This window comes from Camelus ferus, chromosome 2, assembly GCF_009834535.1.
Source record: "Camelus ferus isolate YT-003-E chromosome 2, BCGSAC_Cfer_1.0, whole genome shotgun sequence".
In the NCBI taxonomy this organism is placed as follows: domain Eukaryota; kingdom Metazoa; phylum Chordata; class Mammalia; order Artiodactyla; family Camelidae; genus Camelus; species Camelus ferus.
The window spans coordinates 53,791,255-53,814,802 of NC_045697.1; the positions used below are offsets into that span (position 1 = coordinate 53,791,255).

A 23,548-nucleotide genomic window follows, 5' to 3' on the forward strand; every position below is an offset into this window, starting at 1 on the left:
TGCGGCCCCAGCAATGAGAGCTTAAAGCCCTGACCTCAGGACTCACGGAAGGTGCGTACAGCAGCAGCAGCTCAGCCCTAGGGAGTGGCCAGTCAGAGCCACAAGTAGGAATCCAGGGTGGAGGTCCGAAGCAGTAGCAGCAGGGCCACATTTATGGCAGGACGCAACCCTGACTCGGAACCTGGGGCTCGGCGCACAGCAGCAGCTCCAGTCACACAGATGGCAAGGCCCGGTGGTAACTCCATCAGGGAGAGCAGGTTACAGGAGGGATGGGGCCCCAGGGTCAGGTCACACCACAGCGACATTTCCAGCCTCAGGAATGACGCAGAAGCAGGGACTCTGGGCAGCTCTGTCAGCTGGAATCTGTGTTGGTGAAGATCTTGGAAGTCCTCGGTGTCAAAGGCCACAAACACCTAGGGTGGAGAGGCTTGCTGGGGTCCTCCTGGTCTCTTCTTCCCCAGGGGGTGAAATGCCTTCAGGGCATCTCTGCTGTGACAGGCTGCTCTGAACTGGGGGATGAGGCGAGGTAGGTAAAGTCTTTCCTGTGCTTTCTACATGGCCATCGTCAGTTTTGTATTCTGCAGGGATTCTGCTGCCTCTTCATTGTAGTCCAGAGATTTCCCAAAGTAATTCACATTGGTTGCCCTTGCTCATTTACAGTTTCTGCTGTTCTTGTGGAATACAAGTATTGGACTTTCTAACGTAACCCTCCATCTTGCTGATATCACTGTATCTAAATTCTGCATCAAGGAGACTGCAGACAAAAGAGCCTTTCGCTTCCTATTGTTCTCCATCAATCTTATTACTTACATAATACAGCTGACTTGCATGTGCAAGGTCATCGACATTTAGAGGGGTGACAGCACTGACAACACAACAGTAAACCACTGTAGAAACACCAAGTGTTCTACACTTTGCCCTTTCACTTGATTTCCACAGCTGCTGACTACTCATATAATGTACTAGTAGAGATTTAGAAGTTGTATTTTAACTTCCAGATTGATTTCTCCTTCGATATAAGCATGAGCGATAGCAAAAGAATACAATAATCTTTTAACAGCATTGCATCTGAACAAGATGTCTCTGAAATGGATCTCACTTCTGCTGCTGCTGCTGCAGCTGAATTGCTTCTTTAGCTCTGGGAGTTGTGGGAAGGTGCTGGTGTGGCCAGTGGAATATAGTCATTGGATTAATATGAAGACAATTCTGGATGAACTTGTCATGAAGGGTCATGAGGTGACTGTCCTGACATCTCAAGCTTCTGTTCTGATTGATCCCAGCAAACCATCTGCTATTAAATTTGAGATTTTCCCAACACTCTTAACCAAACATGATTTTGAGAATACCATTGAGCATATGCTCAATAATGGACATATATGGCAAAAGATTCGGTTTTGGACTATTTTCAACGTGCAAAGTATCTTTCGCGAATATTCTGATATGCAAATCAAGGTCTGTAAAGATCTTGTTCCAACAAGAAACTTATGACAAAACTACATGAATCAAGGTTTGACGTCGTTCTTGCAGATGCCATTGGGCCCTGTGGTGAGCTGCTGGCTGAGATACTTCAAATCCCGTTAGTGTACAGTCTCCGCTTCTCTCCGGGCTTTGCACTGGAGAAGTATGGTGGAAAACTTCCACTCCCACCATCCTACGTACCGGTTATCATGTCAGAATTAGGTGATCAAATGACATTCATGGAGAGGGTGAAAAAATGATGTACGTACTTTATTTTGACTTTTGGTTTCAGACATTTAATGAGAAGAATTGGAATCAGTTTTACAGTGAAGTACTAGGTAAGTCATGTTTCACTTGGTGGCATGAAGTCCTAACTTTTTAGTGCCTTGGGAGATGAAATCGTATAAATCAAAGTCACAGAAATTTATGTTCTATAAATTTGAACATGAAATGATGAAATGAAAATATAAAATTCGGCCTCAGTTTCATAATAAACATGGAAACATTAAGTTACAGGGCAAGGCATGACCCTGTGGCCCATTACTAGTGCAGCACACTCCGAAAAGTCATGAAACACAAATTGAAGCACTTAAGACATCTCCAAGCAATTATGTAATCCATCTTACTAAACTTCATTTTCTAACTTAAAAAAGGTCACTAGAAACCTCCTAAAATATCCTGAAAAAAAAACATGTAGATTTAAGAGCTATGTGCATATTCATACCACAAGTATCTGGATAGCATTTAGAAATACTTTCTACTTGTGTAGCACAGTTTCCGTGTTACAGCATAGTACAGATAATTAAAAATAGATTTGCTTTATCAAAAATAGACACATCTTTGGCTACATCCTTCCAGGTTCCATTTCAGAAATTATCTAACATTTTCACATGATAGTATTGCATTTAATCTAACATTTGTTCTTTTTGTTCTCATTTTTCCTTTAAGGAAGACCCACTACATTATGGAGACAATTGGGAAAGCTGACATGTGGCTCATTCGAACCTTTTGGGATTTTGAATTCCCTCGCCCACTGCTACCAAATTTTGAATTTGTTGGAGGCCTCCACTGCAAACCTGCCAAACCTCTGCCTAAGGTCACCTATTCCTGTGTGTTTTGTTTTTGTTACTTTTGCATTTTCAAGAGGAATACTTATGCATTCTTTGTTTAGAGTGATTAATACAGCAGAGAAATGTGCGTAGCTGGATAAACTGACTTGCTTATTAGAAACACATACATTTCTATACCAACACAAATATCTGAATTTCATTATCATTACAGAACAAATTGGGATGATTTGAAACTTTGTTAAACTACAGCCTTCATTATTCAACATATAATAACGCATCAGACAGTCATTAAAAGAATAATTATGAAGGGTCTAGCATCTTCCAGAAGTGAGTGCTCATATGCAGAGAAATAGTATAGACCCAGTTTCTGCTACTTGACAGTCCACCTGAAAAGACAGAATACAGGCAAGTCATAAACACTGTGTGAAGAGGGTTACAATAAGGAAAGACCACAATGCTAAGGAAACATTCACAGAAATCATAGAAAGTATCTCTGATTCTTTGATAATTAAGGTGAGATCTGAACATGTGCAGGAATAAGCAGAAGGGGTAGGTCAGGGGTGGAGGAAGATGCAAAAGACAGCCAGGCAGAGTAGTTAGTGACACTTCCGAAGAAGTCCAAGTTTAGTCTGAAAAGGAAGAGGCTGAGTAAAGACGCAGATGGTGCTGGAGAGTTAAGTTGGAGACAGACATTCTAAGGAGTTTGAAGCATTGAGTAAGACATTAGGGAGAAAATAAGAAGGTTAAGCACGGAAGAGGTACGATCACATTTTTAAAGAAAACAGCCAATGTACTGACTGGGTTGGTATAAAGGGGTAAGAGTGCAAAGGGAGACCATTTCGCAGGTTGCTGAGAGATACAGGCAACAATGCTGAAAAAGTAGACTACAGTGTTCATATAGACATGACCACGCTGACTCATGGTAAAAGTACCAACCTCATAAAGTTGTAGTGGGGATAAAATTGTTAGTACACATGGAACATCCAAAATGTCTGGCACACACTGATCCAGAAGAAATATGACTATTGTCATTATTGTTATTTTGTTACTATTACCTACTAAAAATAAACCAACATGTGCCAGCCACCTAGATCTAATTCTAATGAATAGAACTGGTTTTCCAAACACAAGATTATATCCTCTAGCAAATTCCAAGAGAGTAGATACTCCATGGAGGGCTTGAAAACTAAATTTTAAAAATTTAATTAAAAAATTAAGTTAATAACAGTAACTTAGTAAAAACTTAAATAAAATGTAATTAATAAATTAATTAAGAATGTTTTAATGTTAAGAGTTTTTAAGGTTTTGGCAATCTGATGAGCAAGACGACAGGCTAAAATTTTTTTCTAAGGATTGAGGCACTTCACCAGGGCTCTAGCTAAAAAGATCATTCCTCAAAAATACAAATGCATGCTCTAACAATTTTTGCAGCCAAATCCAAAATTTCTTCCTTTCACAGCAGCATTTCAGCTATTCCTCATTTGAAATCTGAAATTTTATATCTTACAGCATAGAGACATAACTTAGTTTATTAGGGCAGGTGTTTTCTGCCTTAACTAACCCTATAGAAGACGTCAGTACAGCACTCTCAAGAATGTAGGTCTCAACCTTGTAGCTGCTGACAGAATGAGCACAGAGAAAATGTACACTGAGTATACAAGCACCATAAATTCTGGACATAAATAACAAAGAGCAAATAATTTCTACACTGGAATCTGAAAACTTCCCATTGTGAAATTACAAAAAATTCTTTCAGTTTATAGGATGCTATTCCTTATGAAAGGAAGTAAGAATCTAATCTGTTTTACATTAATATGATGTTTTAAATGAATTTAAGACATTAATAGGAGGCAAGCAATCTTTAGCAAACTATTTGTGACCTTAGGACATCCTTATTATTTTTTATTGGTGGAAAAATTAAACTGATATCTTTTTCAATGGTAAAAATATACCTTTGGACTGCAAATTCTTTTTTTAACATTTTTTATTGAATTATAGTCATTTTAAAATGTGTGTCAAATTCCAGTGTAGAGTACAATTTTTCAGTATATACATGAACATGCATATATTCATTGTCACATTTTTTTTTTGCTGTGAGCTACAATGAGATCTTGTACATATTACCCTGTGCTATACAGTATAATTTTGTTTATCTATTCTGCATACTCCTGTCAGTATCAACAAATTTTGAAATCCGAGTCTGTCCCTTCCCCCTCCTTAGCCCCCTTGGCAACCACAAGTTTGAACACTGTGTCTATGAGTCTGTTTCTGTTTTGTATATTATGTTGTTTTTCTTTTTCTTTTTTTAGATTCCACATATGAATGATATATGGTATTTTTCTTTCTCTTTCTGGCTTACCTCACTTAGCATGACATTCTCCACGGACATCCATGTTGCTGCAAATGGCATTGTGTTGTCATTTTTTATTGCTGAATAGTGTTCAGTTGTAGAAATATACCACATCTTCTTTATCCAGTCATCTGTTCATGGACATTTAGGCTCTTTCCATGTCTTGGCTATTGTAAACTGTGCTGGCTATGAACACTGAGGTGGCAGGTGTCTTTTTGAAGTAGGGTTCCTTCTGGATATATGCCCAGGAGCGGGATTCCTGGGTCATATGGTAAATCTATTCCTAGTCTTTACTTCAAAATGACACCTGCACCCCAATGTTCATAGCAGCACTATTTACAATAGCCAAGACTTGGAAACAGACTAAATGTCCATCAACAGATGACCGAGTAAGAAGATGTGGTATATTTATATGATGAAATACTATTCAGGCCATAAAAACCGACAACATAACGCCATTTGCAGCAACATAGAGTTTCCTGGAGAAGGTCATTCTAAGTGAAGTAAGCCAGAAAGAGAAAAAAAATACCATATGGTATTCACTCATATGAGGAATCTAAAAACAAACAAACATAAATACAAAATAGAAACAGACTCATAGACAGAATACAAACTTGTGGTTGCCAAGGGGGCAGGGGGTGGGAGGGACAGACTGGGATTTTAAAATGCAGAATAGATAAACAGGATTCTACTGTATAGCAAAGGGAAATATAAACAAGATCTTGTGGTAGCTCATAGTGAAAAAAAAAATGTGACAATGAAATATATAATATTCATATATAAACTGAAAATTGTGCTCTACACTAGAATTTGACACAACATTGTAAAATAACTATTACTCAATAAAAAATGTTACAAAAATTTTTTTGTAGGAGAGTCTAAAAGAGGGGTCTCTTTCATTTTGTGCATTTGGTTATCCAGTTTTCTGAGACGAAAAAGACTAACTTTTCCCCACTGAGGGACTTCCCTCCCTTTTGGATATTAGTTGACTATATATGTAGAGGTTTAATTCTGGTCTTTGCATTCTGCTTCACTTGTCAAACTCTATTTTTAGGTCAGTACCATATTGTTAAATACGATAGCTTGTACTGCGATTTGAAATTGGGTAGGTGTGACGCCTTGGGCTTTGGGTGGTGTGGATAGTTTAACAAGATCAATTCTTCTGACGCATGAACAAATGATGCCTTTCCATTTATCTCTTTTTTTTTTTAACTTTCAACAAATTCTTATAATTATTACTGTACTAATCCTTCACTTCATTGGTTAAATTTATTTTTAGTTATTTTATTGTTTCTCATGCTATATTGAATGAATAGTTTTTCATATATTGCATTATTATATAGAGAAATGCACCTAATTTCTGTATGATAATTTCTTTATCCTGCAACTTTACTGAATTCATTTACTACTTCAGGTTTTCTTTGACTCTCTGGAATTTTCTGTACAAAAAAATGGGTAATCTGCAAAAAAAATGAATATTTTACTTCTTCCTTTCTGAATTGAGTGTCTTTTAATTCTTTATCTTACTTAGATGATCTAAGCTAGGACTTTTAGTTCTATGTTGAATGAGTGTGACAGTGGGAACCCTGGCCTTTTCCCGATCTTAGAAGAAAAGCTTTCAAGTTTTCACTGATGATGATAATGTTACTTTTGGGTTTGTCACATATGGCCTTTATTATGCTGAGGTATGTCTTCTATATACCGAACATGTTGAGGTTTTTTAATCATCAAAGACTATTGTATATTTTCAAATGCCCTTCTTTCTCTTGAGATGATCAAGTTATTTTATCTTTCATTCTATTAGTGCAATGGCCTATACTTATTGATTTGGGTATGTTGAGCCATTCTTGCGTTCCATGGGGAATCACACTTGGTCATGGTATATAAAATTTTCAGTGTGTTTTGAATTTTAAATTTGGCTGGCTGATATTTTCTTGAGAATTTTGCATCTATATTCATCTTGCATATTGGCTTATACTCTTCTTTATTTGTAATGATCTTATCTATTTGGTATCTGCATAATACTGTCCTTGTAGAAATGAGTTTGGAAAGGTTCCCTCCCTCTTTCTAATTTTTGGAAGTGTTTTTGAAGGACTGGCATTAATTACTCCACAAATGTTAGAATTTAACAGTGAATCCACCTGGCCCTGTGGTTTTCTATGCTGGGCAGTTTGTGATTACTGATTTAAAACTCTTCACTCATTATGACTGTTCACATTTCCTAAATCTATCTGTTTCAGTATTTACAGGTTGCATATTTCTAGAAATCTACCGATTCTTCTCGGTTATGTATTTTGTTAGCACGTAATTCTTCATAGAAATCCCTTATGATCCGATGTATGTCTGTAGGCTCAGTTGTAATGTCTCCTCTTTCATTTCTAATTTTATCTGAGTCTTCTTTCTTAGTTAATCTAGCTAGAGGTTATCATCAGTGTTCATCTTTTTGAAAACACAGAGCAAAACAAATACTGTATGATACCTTTATATGTGGAATCTAAAAAAAGTAAACTTGTAAAAAACTGAGAGTAATACAGTGGTTACCAAGGGCTAGGGGATGGGAGAAAAGGAGAGATGTTATTTAAGAGTAAAAACTTGCATCTTATAGTAAATTACCCCTAGAGATTTAAGGTAAAGCATAGTGAATGTAGACACAATTTTATAACCATCAAACTTGGTAGAGACTAGATCTTAGTTATTCCAACTACAGAAAGGAATAATAATCATGTGTCACGATAGATGTGTGATATAACATCAAAACGGGAATCTTATTAAAATATATAAATGTATCAAATCAATATTCTATACAACTTAAATTCAATAATCTTACATGTCAAATATATTTATCTTTTAAAAATGACATAGCATTTTAAACTAAGGATCGAGAGTATAGATAAATCTTATTTAATTTTTATACATTTTCACATTTTGCATACTTTCATGCCATGAACTTTTATTTTCATAAAGATGATCAGACAATGAGAATAACCAGTCCACAACGGCAAATTAAATTTTAAAGAAAGGATGTATTACAACAGTACGACAGAGATCCATCATCCCCAGGAGACATGAAGCAGCTTTGGGGGGCAAGCCAATGAGAAAAAAAAACGCTGAAGACATAACACTTTAAATGCTGGAACATGGTCACAGGGAATACACACATTATCTGGGATACACCATTAGACTCACAGGAAAGTTCAGCGAAATCAAAACTGAAACTGATCATCAGGGTGCAAATATAATTTTGAAGAATAATCTACACAATACACAAGCCTGGAGGGTAAGAGTTTGAAAAAAATTCCCTCTTGTCTTGTTCCTATTAAAACTAGTTTTGAAAAGAAGTTTTTAAAGAAGTTTCTACTCTATAGCACAGAGAAGTATATTCGATAACTTCTAATAACCTATAATGAAAAACAATATGAAAAGGAATGTGTATATATAACAATCACAATGCTGTAATAGAAGAAATTAATATAGTAGAGTAAACTGACTATACTTTAATAAAAAATATGACATTAATCATGATCATAACTATACATTTTAAACGGAAAGATGGGGTCAGAATTTTCCAGAGAGAAAAATAATAGTGAATGTTAAAAAGAAGAAAGACATTTCAAAGAGAGCAGTATATGGTTTCATCAGATAATCAGGAAAATTTTGCTCCTCTGCATTTTTTTTCAATAGAGAATATTGAACATTGTGGAACTATTCTAGTGCAGAGTAAGAAATTTTTTAATTAGGGTCAAGGACTACAAGACAAATTAATTCTGAGAGAATTCCAATCAAATACAGCTTCACCAGGAGCTTTATTTAGTCTGACATGAACTACTCACAGGTGACCAGATCTCTGCTACAGAAAGCCTGGTGTTCCTCTCCCACTGTGGGGCAGGTGCTCCCCCAGGGATTTAGTGAGGTGATGATGAGGGTCCCTCACAGCCCCTTGCACATAGCACATCCTACTGTGACAGCAAATATACAAGGTGATTTCAGAGCAGAGGGTGTCCTATGGAAACAAACCCAGCAGTATGCTCACTCAGAAATGCAACTACACAAGCATATCTCTTGCTTATTAATAGGACACAACAGGGCTGTTTCACAGAAATTCTAAACTATAATACCAGACTCCTCAATGTCAGTGACTCGTAATTTAGAGACAGATTTGGGGAACTTCTGAGTAACTTAAAGTTAAGGTATGAGGATTATAGATCTGTGAGAAGGATAAAGTCATTCAAATCCTAACTTTTTCTTAGTGATCACAGTCAGGGAAATGAAATACTAATGACTACTCCAAACTAATTCTCTAGAAAGGGGCCTGGAATAACAAAGGATTTAGTAGAACTATAATAAGAAAGAATTAAAGATGAGTTAAGATCCTGCTGTGTGACCTCCTTCCAAGGATCTATGTTAGTAATTAATAACATGACTGATGAAGAGTCTAACACTGTTTACCAGTGTGTCCTCCTCACTACTGTGTACTGCCTCTATCTCATTTCTTCCTTATACGCACACATTTGCACACATACATATAACAGAAGAAACCGACCTCACATCACACATCTCCTTCCCAAGGACCTCATGGATGAGGCCTATTAAAAAACAAAGCCATTACTAAAAACATTTCAGGAGTTTCCTCAAAAAAATATAAAATAGAATTACCATATGGTCCAGCTATTTCTCTTCTGGATGTGTATACAAAAGAACTGAAGCTAGCACCCTAAGGAGATATTTGCACACCATATTCATAAAGGCATTATTCACAAGAGCCAAGAACTTGAAGCAACCCAATTCTCCATGAACAGATAAAGCAATAAACAAAGTATGGAATACAAAAACACTCGAATATCACTCAGTCTTTAAAAGAAGATTCTGACACATGACACAACATGAATGAACCTTAGGATAAGGGAAGTAAGCCAGTGACAAAAAGACAAGTACTTTACAACTCAACAGATATGAGGTATGTGGAGTAATCAAATTTGTAGAAACGTAGAGTAGAAATCATGATTACCAGGGGCTGGGATCACAGAGGAAAATGGAGTTTTTAATGGGCACAGACTTCCAGTTTTGCCAGATGAAAAAGTTCTACAGATCGGTTCCACAATGTGAATGTACTTAATACTTTTGAACTACAGACTTAGGAATGACTAAGATGGTAAATTGTATGTTACATATATTTTATCAGGTTTTTTTTTTCAAAAAGCCACTACTGAAATAATTCCTGATTGTATCAGAATTTTTACTATTCAGCTGTTTGTAGCAATCCTTTCAATAACGTTTGCTATGCTGTTGCTCATTTGTAATGGAGAAAATTCTTTTTTGACAGGAAATGGAAGAGTTTGTCCAGAGCTCAGGAGAAGATGGTATTGTGGTGTTTACTTTGGGGTCGATTGTCACTAACATAACAGAAGAAAGAGCCAATGTGATTGCATCAGCCCTTGCCCAGATTCCACAAAAGGTAGATAAAGAAACATAATAGTAGACAACTATAAAATCAGACAGTTAAATCTTGTAAAAAGTTTGACTATAAACATACTTTGCAAGAAAGGTAAATTACTATGATAGCCCCAACATGTCTCAAATATTTAAAAGCCAGAATATACATAGCAGGTGCTGCAATAATACAGACAGTGTCTTGACAATGATTTTGGATACACACTATAATCAAGTAAATATACATGAGAGATGCAGTGCGAAATCTGGTTAGTATAATGGTACTGTGGGCAGGTAGAGAAATCACCAAATTCTGCCTTGTCATCGCTGCTTTCCTTGAAGGATTCCTGAGGACACAGTACACACACAGAAGTTCTCAGGAGTTAAATTTTAACAGTAATTGTACTAGCACAGTAACGTTGGGCAATATTGATAAAAGTCGGAAATGTGCTATGCAGTTTATACTTGCCAGGTAATCCTGGCTGCCTTTATTTTCCCTAAATTTTGGAACAGATCTATTCAGTGTGCTTTTCAGGGTGCTATTCAGAGAAAAGATGATCAGGGCTCCCCAAGCTGCCTGCAGACACCCAGTCAGGCACCATGATTTACACAAAAACAAACATCAGCCTGCCCTGGGTGCCTTGGTCCTACCAAAGCCTGAAGCAGGAAGATAAAAGAGAAACAGTGAAGATGGGGTTCTGCCCTGAAGGTGAACCCTGTGCATTGTAAGGGTGGACTATAACGGACTCTGCATCCAGCCTATCAGATTACTCTTCCTGACTGAGGAGGGAGAATGGACTATTTGAGAAAGTCAAGCATAAGGAAGACTGGCATGGAAAAGATTCTACTGCCTCCTTCCCCATATTATACAGCAGTAACTTACTCTCTACAAAATAAAATACACCTGGGATCTTTGGTTATTTGTGACCTACTCCTACTTTACTATCTGATATTGTAGTCTTCTCTTAAACAACTGAGCTAATTTTTTGCTGAGAACATAACGTCACTTTCACTCACACAGCAAATAGAAATTGGACACCAGGAAATTATAATCCAATGTGTAAGAATTACTTGGAATCCAAAATGGGTGGCTTATTTTGGTGCTGAATATGAAAACCGCATTAACCACTGCTGTCAATGCACTGTGCTTCACTGTTGAAGTGTTCAGGGTCAGCTGAATAATTTTAGCATCCCACTTTTGGAGCTTTTCCAATACCTTATTGTTACTTGTAAATTACCACATGCTCCTCCTTTCTAAACTTAAATGTTTTCACACTTACTAATAGTGGTAATAATCTGGATTTATGTCAAAAAATACCAATTCTCTCTTTTTTTTTTTTAAAGCGCTTAACAATTTGTAATCTAAAAGAAGTTTACTTTCTAAGCAGCATTAATTGTCTTATTATTAATAAATTATAAATAAGCAGAAATACTTACTTCTCTTAAGTGGCTAACTGCAGGTACTTTCTATTAGTAAATCAAAACATGTAAAATTCTAATAAAATAACTTGTCACATTAACGAGTGGATATACGTAAACTCCATTCCTTAAGAGTCGATAAGAAATAACTCAGCAAATAACAACTTTGAAAATAAGAGCTAGTATATAAAATAAAGCAAAACAAATGTGTAGATTATTAGTAATTTGCCACTGTTTTGCTTTTTCACTAGAATCCAGACTACCTAACAATTTCATAAATACTTGAATTTGTCATTGAAAAATTCATTTGTCAATGACATCATGTGTGATATGTCATGATTCATTCCATACCTCATTGAACATAAAAATAAGTACACAGAATGTGGGTATTCCTATTGATGTCAGTGCATTACTAGTCATCCCTACTTAGGATCTGCTGTCTTCATTTCCTGACCTGTCGTATGGAAGGCATTTAACTGGATGTCTTTTCATCTCTTTAGAATTCTAACGTGCTATAACTTTGAAGTTCAACTCATGAATAAGCTATCTACTTCACCCTAACAGGTTCTTTGGAGATACCATGGCAAGAAACCAGATACCTTAGGACCCAATACTCGGCTGTACAAGTGGATCCCCCAGAACGACCTTCTTGGTGAGACCTGGGAGAACAAATGCTGGAAACAAGAGTAACAGCTGAGGGAGTGACAGCACTGGGACAGGAAACCAACTTACCCAGCACTTATTATTCAAACATGCAAAAATTCTTCATTGTTATTTCCACTCCTAGTGGGAAACCAGAATAAAACATAACAGTTGGTTTTTTATTGAAGAGTCACATCTTTTATGGACAGAATCTTTATTTTGGCTGTAATTACTTCTCACAGTAAAATTATCAAGAACATCCTGGATTGTTGCTGTGTCTCTGAACTCACTCCTTACACACATCTTTCCCCCTCTAACGAGTATATCAAATATTCCTGAAAAACAGCGGCTCATTTTCATTACCCCTTTTTTGTAGGAAAATACTTCACAATTGTTTTCATGAGGCTGTCAACACAATTCATGATAAAATGTAGCTTTTCCTTTCTCTGGTCTCAGTGTCACGACCATTATGATTCCTGTTGCCTTGACACCCTCCCTATCAGACTAAATGTCTTACTATTTCTTTAAGAGACTATGTTTTCTGACATGCCCTCACCCGTTTTTAGCTCATGTGGTTTTTTTACCCAGAATGTTCTTTCCATTTGTTCACCTGACAATCTGGAGTACATTTGTGAATTCAACTCACACAGCACTCCTTTCATGAAGGCTTCACTTCCCTCTCCAGCAGACTGAGTGGCTTCCTGATCTGAGTTCTGAAAGCAGTTGAAATGCAGTTTCATGTGTATAATCATCTGTTATCGAAAGGACACTGCTTCTTTCACTGCCTTGTAATGGCCAGTTCTCATTTGATTTCTAACATTAATTAATCATTTTACTGAAATTCACTCAATCCTAGGTCATCCAAAAACCAAAGCTTTTATAACTCATGGTGGAACCAATGGCATTTATGAGGCCATCTACCACGGGATCCCTATGGTGGGCATTCCTTTGTTTGCTGACCAACCCGATAACATCGCTCACATGACGGCCAAGGGGGCAGCTGCCAGACTGGACTTGGACACAATGTCAACAACAGATTTGCTCAATGCATTGAAGCAAGTCATTAATAATCCTTCGTGAGTACATATGTATATTTTTCTACTACATACTCTGTCTAGAGAAGTTCTCATAGGGAGGCCAGGGAGGCAGTAATACATTTTCACATAAACGCAATGAGGAGTAAGTGCTGGTCAATGCTTTGAACAGTCAGTGACAGCCTACTGTCAATGTTACATTAAGGTTTTGTTTTGGGGGGGGGTGGGTTTGGCGGCTTAATGACAAAGCTTCCTCAAAGGTTTAAGGATAGTGGAGAAATTTGAAAGGGCTAATCATTAGAATGAGAAGAGTCACCAAAATGGTAACAGAAGGATTAAGAGGAAGCTGGACGAACAGGGTTCAGGATGGGAATCATGAGGTTATAAGAGTACCCACCCGCACAGTTATGACTTTCCTTCAGCATAAGAACTCCTCAAGTGTTTTAAAACTCTTCCAAGATGCCTGTGCCATGTAAACTACATTCATATTCAATTTCAAATTCTTATTACATTCAACAACTTCCATGTTTTCTGTGCTAATATTCTGAACCCATTGCTGATAAGTAGTAAACAACTAGAACTTTATATAGATATAAAAGCAGTGTTATCTATTTTCATTTTAGCCCATCTATTCTCCTAAAAGAGCAGCATAAGGAGCACATTTTCCTCTTTTCTTAGGACATCTATCTTTCATTTGGTGGTTTTATGTAAAAGCACATTTCTCTAATATCATTATACCTTTTTAATTTTTAATAATGTAAAGCTGATGTCAGAAAATGAAGATAAGTTATTAGGTGCTACGTACAGAATGTTTACTACATGCTACACATTGTATGAAGTCCTTCGCACGTATTGAGTAACTTCTTCATGTTGGTCTTTCCCTATTGTATTACAAAAACTTCAGCATAACTTCCTCCTCTGAAAAACCCAAGGCTCGCCCAGCACATGAAGAGAATGTGCCTCCAAGGCTATTGCTACAGAGCCATGCTATCGCACTTTGTGATTCAGACTGCGTGAGCCATCTCTCCTTATTCCTCCTCCCCTCTGGTCTGTTAGTCCATAACCATTTCAGCAGTAACTGCGACACCTGAAACTGAAAGGTTGAGTACTTCCCAGATTCTAAAATCACTAACAAGAAAAACAACAATACTAGCAATGACCTACTGAGAGTGAATTGTGCACTACAAATACCTCTAAGAATCGATATTATTCCCCCAAATAATCACATGAGATCCTATTCCTAACCATTCCACTTAACAATAAAAACCTGAGGAAAGAAGAATAACAAAGCAGGCAACAAGGTAAGTGCCAGAGTCAGGATTCAAACCAAGGCAATCACTTCCACACTTTAAACCACCACTTCACTAATAAGACGTCAATACCAGTTCCTGCTCACTACCAGCTGCTGCCCAGCCCCACCTGGACGTGTCTCTGAACCTCGACACGGATTTTCCACCTATCTCTGGATTATTATAGTATTTCAAAACTTGTCTGTGAACAATCACTTACGGGGTCGTTCACTAGCTTGGAACACTCAAATCACGTTTTCTTGTTTGTTTTTTACTCTTGTGTCTCAACTCATTCCATTCTTTAGGCTAGAAATACTCCTCCTCTCCCAGTTTCTCTCTCTTTCCATAGCCTGAAATCAAATGCATTTAACAACCTCTAGCCATTAGCTAAGATCTCTATAATCATCTCTGAGGAAGATAATCTTTCCTTCCACTCACTGTGGCACTCATTCTTACCACCTGCATGAAAATCTTGCAGACTTTAATTTTCTAGATCACTCTCTAAATTGATGTCTATTTGTTTTTCCTTCAGCTACAAGCAGAATGCTATGAGGTTATCAACCATTCAGCACGATCAGCCAGTGAAGCCCCTGGACCGAGCAGTCTTCTGGATCGAGTTTGTCATGCGCCACAAAGGAGCTAAGCACCTGCGGCCAGCCGCCCACAACCTCACCTGGTACCAGTACCACTCTCTGGATGTGACTGGGTTCCTGCTGGCCTGTGTGGCAACTGCTATCTTTGTCATCACAAAATGTTGTCTGTTTTGCTGCCAGAAGTTTCCCAAAGCAGGAAAGAAGAATAAAAGGGAGTAGTTGTATCTGAGGCCTGATACAGGAACGCTCCATACATGGATCACTTCCAGTTGATCCCAGCAAGAAGGAATGAGGTTCCTGTCTTCCGGTGACAAAAGGACATTTCTCAATTTAGCATCAAAGATCAAAATTTGCTTTCAAGGGGTTTTCGTCCTGCTTGAGAGTTAGAAATATGTTGTGAAAAGAGAAAAGCTGCCAAAAATTAAACAAAAATAAAACTATAAGGGTATCTATTGAAATTTATTATTTTAATTAAAAACTTATGCTAAAAAGAAATCATTGAATTTAAGTCTGTTTCACATGGTATGCACGTACAAAAGAACCATAACAAGTCTACTCACAGTATCAAAATTATGTTGTAGATATTCAGAATATTTTCACCTTATTTTGGTGCAGAATTTTATAGTTTTATCTTGCTACAGAAACTGTTCAATACTTGAAATTGTGTAAAAGATTCACCCTTCCATTTCATTTGTGAGTCCACGAACACTTCTTGGATTTTACTGTGCATCCAGCCTCAGCATCACTCCTTACCTAAAGCCATGGCAACTCACTTGCATTCCTCCGGGTTAAGTCATGTCCCAGTGAAATGTCTGTGGAATCAGTCATACAGCAACTGCTACCTGCTTCCTATTATAAAACTGAGCCATTTGTGAAAATCTTTGATTTCATGACTGAATTTTCTTTTTCTCTTTACCTTTAAAAATATTCACCTGATCGCTTTCATTCCTATATTCAGCCTTTGATAATGGATATAACTTTTCAACTTTAAATCAAGAAAATATACAACCTATACTCTAAAGGGAATTATTGAATTTTCATTCCCTCCAAATGTACCAAAATATATCTATATCTCTATATATTCCATCAAAATAAGACACAGCATCACTTAGCTTATTGCAGATACACTATGAAATTCAATGTGTTTGTTGAACACAGATTGAAATAATGGATATTACTCTACATAACCATACTTTGGTTCAGTATAGCTCATTCTTTTGTCTCTTTTCTCAGGAGCCTATTTCTCCATCCATTCCATAACAATTATCTGTAAACACTCAATCCTTTGTCAAGAGAAAAAATAATAAAAGCATCATTTTCTTTAAACCTAGGCCCTCCTTGACTGACATAATTGGTAACAGTGGGTGGAATACAAAAATTATATAAATTTCATGGAAAATTGGTAAATCAAATGGAAGATATCTGAAGGCACTCTTGAAAATTGCACATCAGGAAAGGACTTTATTATCAAAGTGGTCCAGATGAGGAAAAGCATAGTTGTCTTATTGGTCAAAACCATCATCCAAATCATGTGACAGTCATTCCTCAGCTGAAAGCATAATTTATTTTAAAAATAAATTAAAACATTGACGTTTAGGGAATTATAGAAAACATGTGCCACAGAATTTTCAATACAATTTGTATGTATAACTGACACCTTGTATTTAAAAATGGAACTAAAATGATGCCATAGTATATAATAGTTTTAAATCACACATCGAGGCTTAAATAATTTTCCTCAAATTGATTCTGCAACATTTAAATATTATAGATAAATGTATTACTACTTGTATTTAAAATTTCAATAGTTTTAAAAATCTTAACTCACAAAAATTTAATGCCTTTACTTTGGTTTTAATGTCAATATTGAATTAATTTTACAATAGCTCAGGGACCTCTGCTGGCTTACTTCCAATACTTACATTTATAGTGTTTCTGAGATATCACTACAAATATTTTGACATCTCTCCCATCAAGTAATTTCCTCTCTTTTAAAGTTTAGAAAGTCTTGTTGCTGGGAGGAGAAGGCCATAGCTCAGGGGTAGCGTGTTTGCTTAGCATGCACAAGGTCCTGGGTCTAAACTGCAGTACTGCCATTAAAATAACTAAATAAACCTATCTATCTCCCTTCCAAAAAAAAAAAAGTTAAAAAACAATTTTGTACTTGTCTCACAAATGTTGCAGTCTAACCTCCAATAGTCAGTTACAAACTGCAACATATTGTCTATTTCTTCGTCTGTCTCTCTCTCTCTGTCTCTGTCCACTCCCTACTTCCCTACTCACCACGGAGCCCTGTACCACACCCAAAGTCCCCATGGTGAATGATCATTTGTGGAGAGTTCATAGATATGCCTCAGAAGTCCTAGTACTTGGCCCTCCAACAGATTGCATCTTCTCAAACCAATCACCAGATAATTACAACCCCAGCCACCACAAGACTGTAGCCACCTGAGAAACCTCCTACAATAATCACTTAGCTGAGCCTAGACAACACCCAGAACTATAATAGATAAAAATAAAATGAGGACTGCTCTTCTAAGCCCCTACTTTTAAGGGCACTTTTTATGCAGTAATACACCACTGGAAAAATAATTATACCTTTGTAATAATATTACAATAAAGATACAGCTTAATAATGGGACATTATCAATGTTACATTTTGAAAAACTGTAACCCAAAAAGGAGACCCACCATACCAAAATGGTTAAGAGTTTGAACTCTGTACTCAGACAGCATGGATTTAAGTCCCCGAAGAACTGCCACAGACTTGTGTGGGGTTGGGAGTGTTACTGTATCTCCCTAAGCCTCAGCTGCCCCATCAGTGAAATGCAGATAAAGTAATGGTATTAACCACTTCATGGAGTTCTTCAAAGTCTGAATATACTAACCTTGTAAAGCACTAAATGTAGTTGGTGTCTATAGTGCTATGTAATTTACATTAACTATTCTGATTTAAATGCATGGAAATACATTCATAATAATTTTAGTCCACAGGTTTATGCAGTACATTTTATGTAACATGTTTCAAATGCAAATAATGATAATAACAGCATTTCCTGTAAATATGCAGAAACTAAATAAGGAGAAATAAATTTGTGGTACAGGACTGTGCCAAGATGCCAGAGTAGGCGGACATGGTGCTCACGATCCTCACAAACACATCAAAAATACATCTTCACGTGGAACAGCTGTCACAGAAAACTGTAAACTGACAGAACTACGAAAACAAAGCTACAAGAAAGAGTTCCCTGTAACCAGGCACGATGGAAAAAAAGTAAAGGGGCAAGATGGTGAAGCGATAGGACCATGAGCTCGTCTCTCCTTGCAACTACAACAAAACCACAAATGACTGCTAAACAACCGTCAAAAAAAAAAAAAGAGTGGAATCTAGCGAAAAAAAAAAAAAAACTTTTTCAACTCTAAACATAAAGAGGGAACCACAGTGGGATGGTAGGAGGGGCATGCTTCCAATATTATCAGGCTCCATACCCCTGGGTTGAGTGACCCACAAGCTGAAAGACGATTAAGTTGCAGGGGCGCACCCACAGGAGTGAGACTTCTCAGCCCCACATCAGACTCCCCAGCCCAGGGTTCCAGCATTGAGAGGAGGAGGAGATCCCAGGACATCTGGTTTTCAAGGCCAGTGGGGCTTAGCTCCAGGAGCATCATGGGACTAGGGGGAAACAGAGACTTCATTCTCTAGGGAATAGAACACAGAATCTCACGTGTGCCAGGTCCAAGGGCAGAGGCAGTGATTTCATAAGAACCTGGGACAGACCTGTCTGCTGGTTTTGGAAGGACTCCTGGGGATGTAGGGGAAAGCTGTGGCTCACCTAGGGGACATAAAAGCTGGTGCTGGACATTACAGGAGTGTTCATCTGCATGAGCTTTCCTGGAGGCTGGTATCATTATTGGATCACTAGCACCAAGAACTAGCCCCACCCAACAGCCTGTAGGGAAACCTCAAGCCAAAAAACATACTGGGTGGGAACACAGCGCACCCATCAGCAGACTTCCTAACCCCACAAACACCTCTAGACAGGGCCCTACCCACCAGAGGTCCAGAACCAAGCTGCACCCAGCAGTGGGCAGACACTAACTCCTCCTGCCAGGAAACCTGCATAAGCCTCTAGTTCCTCCCTCATCCACCAGGGGGCAGGTACCAGAAATAAAAAAACAATCCCAAAGCTTGTGGAAGGAATCCACAAACACAGGCCAGACTCTACACTGGGACCAGCTGGACCCTGGCCCTTGAGTAACAAGAGAGGAGTGTACCGCTGGGATGCATAGCACATCTCCTACAGAGGGCCACCTCTCCAAGGTCTACAAATGTAACTAACCTACCTAAAAATACAAATACAAGGACAGAATGTGAGGCCACAGAGGAATATCTCCCAGGTGAAGGCACAAGATAAAATCCCAGAAACAGAAGTTAGTGATAAGGAGATATGTATAATTTATTCGAGAAAGAGTTTAAGGTAATGATGGCAAAGATGTTCAGAGAACTGAAGAGGCGTATAGATGCAGAGAGTGAAGTTTTAGCAAAGAGTTTGAAAATATAAAGAAGACACAGAGTTGAAGGATAAAATCACCGAAATGAAAAACACACTAGAAGGAATCAAGAATAGACTAAATGAAGCAGAAGAACGGATCAATGAGCTAGAAGACAGATTAGTGGAAATCACTACTACAGAATAGACAAAAGAAAAAAGAATGAAAAGAAATGAGGATACTTTAAGAGAACTCTGGAACAATATGAAGCGCTCTAATACTCACATTATAGGGGTCCCAGAAAGAGAAGAGAAAGACAAAGGACCTGAGAACTGAGAAAATTTTTGGAGGGAAAATAACTGAAAACCTACCCAACTTGGGGAAGGAAACAGTCACCCAAGTCCTGGAATCGCAGAGAGTACCACAGAGAATCTACCTAAAGAGGAACACAGCAAGGCACATAGTCATCAAACTGACAACAATTAAGGATAAGGAGAAAATATTAAAACTAGCAAGAGAAAAGCAACAAATAACATACAAGGGAACTCCCATAAGGTTATCAGCTAATTTTTCAGCAGGAACTTTACAGGACAGAAGGGAGTGGCATGATACATTTAAAGTGATGCAACGGGGAAACTCGCAACCAAGAATACTCTATCCAGCAAGGCTCTCGTTCAGACTTGATGGAGAAATCAAAAGCTTCACAGATAAACAAAAGCTAAAAGATTTCAGCACCACCAAACCAGCTTTACAACAAATGTTAAAGGACCTTCTCTAGTCATCAAACCATAAGAAAACAGAACAAAAAGAAGAAAGAGGGGAAAGAAGAGAGACCTACAAAAGATTGTTCTGGCTATTCGGGGTCTTTTTGTGGTTCCTTATAAATTTCGGCTACAAACTGTACAATTACAACCAAACGACATTCTGTAAAAGGTACAGCTACAGAAACAATAAAAAGATTATGGTTTCCAGGGATTTGGGGAGAGGGAGGGAGGGAGGACTGAATAGATGGAGCACAAGGGATTTTTACACCAATGAAATTTTTCTGTATGATACTTTAGTGATGGCTACATGTCATTATGCATATGTCAAAACCCACAGAATGTACAACATCAAGAGTGAACCCTAATGTAAACTATAGACTTTGGTTGATAATAACGTGCCCATGTTGGTTCACCGACTGTACCAAATATGCCACACTGATGAGGGACGTTGAGGGTAGGGGAGTATATATGGGTGGGTGGGGAGGGCTATGTGTGAACTCTGTATATTCTGCTTAGTTCTGTTGTGTACCTGAAATGGCTCTAAAACGCTAAAGTCTATTTAAAAAAATAAAAGAAGAAGAAGAGGAGGAGGAGGAAAGAGAAGAAGGAAGAGAAGAATGAGGAAGAGGAAGAAGGAGGAGAAGGAGGAGGAGGAGAGGGAGGAGAAGGGAGGAGATGGGGGAGGACATGGGAGAGAAGGAGGAGAATGAGGAGAACGAGAAGGAGAAGACGACGATGACGACGACAAAGAAGATGAAGACGACGACATAGACGACGAAGACAAAGAAGAAGAAGAGAAGACCCAAAAACATTGCTTTGGTAGTTCCAGGTCCTTTATGGTTCCATACACATTTTGGAATTGCTTGTTCTAGTTCTGTGAAAAATGTCATGAGTATTTTGACAGGGGTTGCGTTGGATCTGCAGATTGCCTTGGGTAGTACGGCCATTTTGATAAGGTTGATTCTTCCAATTCAAGAGCACAAGCTATCTTTCCATTTCTTTGTATCATCTTCAATTCCTTTCATCAATGTTTTACAGTTTTCAGAGTATATATAACTTCCTTGATTAAGTTTATTTCTAGGTGTTTTGTTGTTTTTGATGCAATGCAAATGTTTATGCCAGTTATCAAATTCTGGTTTTTGAAGTGAAAGAAAAAAAAAAGTGAATGAAGGGCTGCAAATGGGTGGGTTGTAGTCTATTACATATAGAAGCTGGCAATTATAAAGAACGTTGCTGTTAAAAGCAGGGTTGTGTATCTTTTTGAATTAATTCTTATGTTGTGGTCGGCTTTATTCCTTTGATAACTATTTAGTTAAAAAAGCTAAAGTTCTTAACATTCTTAGAAGTAATAAACATAACATGTATGTAAATTATTAAACAATATGTGCAACATATTCTGTATATGTAGTTACATACAATATACTCTATATGTGCAAATTGTAACAATTTTACATAATAAAACTGAAAAATGAAAAAAAAATCTGCAATATGCTGCCTACATGAGACATAGTTAAAGGCAAAAGATACACACAGATTTAAAGTGAGGGATGTACACAAGAATAAACAAATGGGACCCAATGAAATTTACAAGCTACTGTACAGCAAAGGACACCATAAGTAAAACAAAAAGACAACCTACAGAATGGGAAAAATTTTTTGCAAATGAAACCGACAAAGGCTTGATCTCCAGAATATATAAGCTGCTCACGCGATTTAATAAGAAAAAAATAAACAACCCAATCCAAAAATGGGCAGAAGATCTAAACAAGCAATTCTCCAAGGAAGACATACAAATGATCAATAGGCACATGAAAAAATGCTCAATATCACTACTTATCAGAGAAATGCAAATCAAAACTACCATCAGTTAAATCCTCACACCAGTCAGAATGGCCATCATTCAAAAATTCACAAACAACAAACGCTGGAGAGGCTGTGGAGAAAGGGGAACCCTCCTATACTGCTGGTAGGAATGCAGTTTGGTGCAGCCACTGTGGAAAACAGTATGGAGATTCCTCAAAAGACTAGGAATAGATTAACCATATGACCCAGGAATCCCGCTCCTGGGCATATATCCAGAAGGAACCCTGCTTCAGGATGACACTGGCACCCCAATTTTCACAGCATCATTATTTACAATAGCCAAGACATGGAAACAGCCTAAATGTCCATGAACAGATGACCGGATAAAGAAGATGTGGTATATTTATACAATGGAACTATTCAGCCATAAAAACTGACAACGTAATGCCATTTGCAGCAACATGGATGCTCCTGGAGAATGTTGTTCTAAGTGAAGTAAGCCAGAAAGAGAAAGAAAAATACCATATGAGATCACTCATATGTGGAATCTAAAAAAAAAAAAAAAAACAAACAAAGCACAAATACAAAACAAGAACAGACTCATAGACATAGAATACAAACTTGTGGTTGCTCAGGGGACAGAGGGTAGGAAGGGATAGACGGGATTTCAAAATTGTGGAATAGATAAACAAGATTATACTGTACAGCAAAGGGAAATATACACAAGATCTTATGGTAGCTCACAGAGAAAAAAATGTGAACAATGAATATATATATGTTTATGTATAACTGAAAAATTGTGCTCTACACTGGAATTTGAAACAACATTGTAAAATGATTATAAATCAAAAAAAAAAAGAATAAAAAAAGATAAAACAGACAATCTTTCAGTCATGCTCAACAAGAATAAAGAAGACCTAAAATAAAAACAAAATAATAAACGAAAGAAAATGAGTATCAACCAACACCACAGAGATGCAAAAAAAATCATAAGAGAATACTATAAATAGTTATATGCCAACAAATTGGATAACCTATAAGAAATGGACAAATTTCTAGAAATATGCAACTTTCCAAGACTGAGTCAAGAAGAAACAGGCAATTTGAGAGACTGATAGCTAGAAGCGCAATAAAATGTGCAATATAATTTTTAACTCCTTGAAAACAAAAGTCCAGGAATAGATGACTTGACAGGGGACTTCTACCAA

The 23,548-nt window shown here is 37.4% G+C and overlaps 1 pseudogene; it reads left to right on the forward strand.

Annotated features, from left to right (window-relative positions):
* The first annotated feature begins 1,030 nt into the window (after positions 1-1,030).
* Positions 1,031-16,608, forward strand: LOC116657220 (annotated as a pseudogene).
* The last annotated feature ends 6,940 nt before the right edge of the window (positions 16,609-23,548 follow it).